General features: G+C 41.3%; 1 long non-coding RNA gene across 1 annotated transcript; it reads right to left on the bottom strand.

Annotated features, from left to right (window-relative positions):
- Window positions 1-805: 805 nt before the first annotated feature.
- LOC145660290 (uncharacterized) lies at window positions 806-3,378 on the bottom strand. The gene is made up of 3 exons (XR_014126537.1): window positions 3,097-3,378; window positions 1,482-1,580; window positions 806-1,351 (listed from the first exon to the last, which is right to left on the bottom strand). It is a non-coding gene; the product is annotated as an uncharacterized LOC145660290 (long non-coding RNA).
- Window positions 3,379-3,977: the final 599 nt, after the last annotated feature.

Genomic DNA, 3,977 nt, shown 5'->3' with positions numbered 1-3,977 from the left:
CATGCTGCCAGTCAGTTAGTGATTGACTGATTAAAACATGAAGTTGATATTTGGATCACAGCAGAACCTAAAGCCCACAAAACCAAAAAAGAAGCATGGACATGTGTGTCTGGGTCTGTGTCTGTGTGTGTTTGTGTGTGTGTGTGTGCGCGAGCAAGCATGCATGAATGTGTTAGTGTAGGCGTGAATGTGTGTATGTGTTTGTGTGCATCAGCATTGGCTGTCCTTTCTTCTTGACCAAGTGTGTAGCGACCAAAGAGCTGCATCACAAACAATAAAAAAGTGAGGAATAAATAACACAAACAGAAATAAAGAAGTGAGTACAATTCTCACAACTGTAAACTGGTAGCTACATACGCATGTATGGGAGCAGGCATATATTTGTGAGTGTGTGTGTGTGTGTGGGGGGGGGGGGGGGGTAGGTGTGTCTCACTTTGTACATTTAGTGTGTGTGTAAAATTATGTTTTTTTCTCCAGGTCCTTCAAATGTGGGTCTGGCCATCCTGAAGCAGCTGTATGTGTGTGTGTGTGTGTGTGTGTGTGTGTATGTTTTTGTTTGTATGAATGTGTGCATGTGTTTTTATGTGTGTGTATGTATGTGTGTGTGCCAGTTCCCCCCAGCTAGACACATCACAGATAGTGATGTCCAACAGATAGTGGCATGTCCAACTGCTGTCAGTGAACTGCACTCTACACACATTCTGCTGTCAAACTGCACCACACACACCTTCATGATGTGTGTGGTTATCAGTGGGTGTAAACAGAAACCACAACTCTCTGTCCTGCTTTGGCTCTTTATTTATGAAACAACAATAGATACACAGTGGAAGTGATGCGTACAGCCAACAGTTTGGCATTTGACTTTAAAAGACATGATTAAGAACAGAAAAAAAAATATGATGCTATTTAAAATTCAAATTTAAAAAAATCCTTCAATAGAAATACACACATAAAATGCAGAAAAAAATATTTTTGGGGAAAAATACGATAATGTAATAATAAAACGCAATACATTTTTTACAGACGCAATACATTTTTTACAGACAAGCAAAATGATGCTTGTTGGAGTCAGAATTTAGTTCTAGATTGTCCTGCCCCTACAAGTCCTACTTTATGCTAGTATCTAATTAGCAATTAGCAAGTAATTAGCACCGGTTCCTCTCTACCGGACCGAACCACAACGCAGATTTCAGTGCCACTTAACGCTGATCAGATGTGTGTGGCAGGTCTGTTAAACAGGTGTGTAGGTCTGTAGCTGGTCTGTTGATTTCTCTTGGTTTTCTTCTCTACTGCAGACTAGCTGTTTCATCTCCACCAGCAGTGTTATAGTGAACTCTGCTCATTTCTGACACTGAAGCAGGTCACATGAACAAGAACAACTCAGTTCATTCAGGATCTGACTCTGCACATGGTAAAATGGATGTTAATGGACACAATGAGAAAACAATCTGATTATAACAGCTTGCTAATGAGATTTTTACCTTTGTTTCTTTTGGTGTAATAAACCACAGCCACGATAATGTGGAGGAAGATCACAGTGACCAAAGCAAAGGGGATGTAGGGCAGAGTCTGAGGAGAGACTGTAACAACACAACAAACACTGACCCCAGTCTTATACAGCAGCAGAATACATTTATTTAGCACAGCTGTGAACTGTTTACTCTTCCAAACACTCCCTCTTAAACTAAATGTTAAACTAAATGTCGTTTACTACTATTATTATTATTAGTATTCGTAGTAGTAGTATATAGTGGGGAATCATTTTATGGAGTTGATGGGAGAATATTATTAAACAAATGCATCTTAAATTCAGTGGTAGTTGATGAACAGAATGAATGTGGGGCCTCTGCAAGAATAGAAAATATGATGAGTTGAAAGTACTGAAGGTTCTGTGCTTTCATGCGTTTTACATGTTTACATTTATATTTTGTACTACAAAACTGATGTATGTACAGTTTGTAAAAGCAAAAGTATTCGGTTCACTGTGTTACTGGTGGTTAATAGGATGGCTAAGTGTGAGGTTACAGGTTCTGTAGGTGCAGTGTGTCCTTCAGTCATTTTCTGTGAGTGAATGAAACAGGGACTGCTGGGTCAAGTCCTCATGGAGTGGATTAGTCTTCACCTGAGCAGAATAGCTGTCCCGGGGGGGGTCTCTCTCTCTCTCTCTCTCGCTCTCTCGCTCTCTCTCGCTTTCGCTCTCTGCAGACATTCTCCCTCATTCCTGGCCTGGCTACCTCCTGTCACATCTCTGTTGTGCTTGGACTGACACGACTTTTCATTGTTACCCTACCAGTCCCAGTGTCTGCCTTTGTCTGTTCCCATTCATATCTTTGTAACTGTCCCAATCCCAGCTGTGGTTCGGTTCCTGTTATCCCGTATCCAGTGCTCCTACTCTCAGCCGGGCTCCCGTCCATCCCACTGCCCAAGCTGGAACCCAGTCGTCTCCTGTCCAGCCTGCTGTCAGGTCTCTGGTTGTGGTACAAAGTCCTGTTTCCACCCCTCACCCGATGGACTTGCCCCTTTTTTTCCTCCTTTTCCACCTGTCCTTGTCCAGGTTCCCCAGACCCTGCTGTGTGATGCCGGGCTCGGGCTCCCTTGTCAACTGTTATGCACGTCAGGAGCCCCGTGTTAAGCAGGGTGTGGGTGCTACTGTAACACCCCTCACCACCATCACACAGGAGCCCCGTGTTAAGGGGGGTGTGGGTGCTACTGTAACACCTCTCACCACCATCCTCCTCCCCATGTGCTCCTTTGTTTGTTTTTATTCCTCCACATGCTTTGTGTTGTTCATGCCCTCACACAGGGGTCCTGTGTTTCTCCTTTCACTTACCTCCGTCGCCTGGGGCTAGTCTCACCCTCATTATTTACCCTATAAAGCCCAATCCTGTACAACCACTAATGTCAGTTATTTTGCCTTAATCGCTTGTATTACCTTCTGTATGCAACATTAGCACAGTAAGTTCATGTGTGCTTTCATTTTCATTAAAAACAAAAATGCATCAAACCAGGCTAAGTCACGCTTGCATCCTGCCCCACACTCGTTAAACCAATGTGTGTTACCTCCATTGGAAGTGGATGGACTGAATGTCTTCTAACCTGTTGGAGACGTCATTGTAGTAGCAGGTTTAGTTGAAGCTGTTGGACTTGTTGTGTCAGTGTCCACTGGAGGAGAATTTACAGGTTTATATGGAGCCTCTGCAAGATTAGAAAAGTGTGATCAGTTATAAGTAATGAGGGTTCAGGGCTGTTATGTATTTAACATGTTTAGATTTTGTACTACAGAACTGATGTATGTACAGTTTGGCCAAGCAGACGTGTTCACTCCTCTGTGTGTCAGTGGTGGTGATACGTTGGCTACGTCTGAAGCTGCAGGGCTCTGTAGATGCAGTGTGTCCTTCAGTCATTTTCTGAATGAATGAATTAGGGACTTCTGAGTCAAGTCTCTCTCTCTCTCTCTCTCTCTCTCTCTCTCAGTGCATTTCAGTTCAGTAAGTTTTATTGGCATGAGCATATACAACTATAGTATTGTAATATTGCCAAAGCAGTATTATAACATGAACATTACACAACATTACAACCTTTGCAATTATGGAAATTAAGAATTCTGTTATGATAAAGAACTTGAAGAGAAACTGTAATTGGTCTGAAATAATAATAATTAGAAGTAAAAGGGAAGAAGTGAAAAGAAAGGAAAATGAATAAATAATAATGATGGAAAATAATAAATAGTTAATAATAATAATAATAATAATAATAATAATAATAATAATAATAATAATAAATAGTTAATAATAAATAGTTAATAATAATAAATAGTTAGGTAACTTTTATAAACTGGGTAATATAGTCTGTTTGTGTGTGTGTGTGTGTGTTTGGGTGGGTTAATCATTGTCCCTCATCTTATGGCAGGCAGATATGTATCACGCAGCTAAAGCGCTGCTTTCCTTCTTTTCGCCCAGTAGGATGGGCAGTTTGTC

This window comes from Electrophorus electricus, chromosome 2 (assembly GCF_041902795.1).
Source record: "Electrophorus electricus isolate QZ-2024a chromosome 2, ASM4190279v1, whole genome shotgun sequence".
Taxonomy (NCBI): Eukaryota; Metazoa; Chordata; class Actinopteri; order Gymnotiformes; family Gymnotidae; genus Electrophorus; species Electrophorus electricus.
This window is presented reverse-complemented; position numbering and strand designations above follow the sequence as displayed.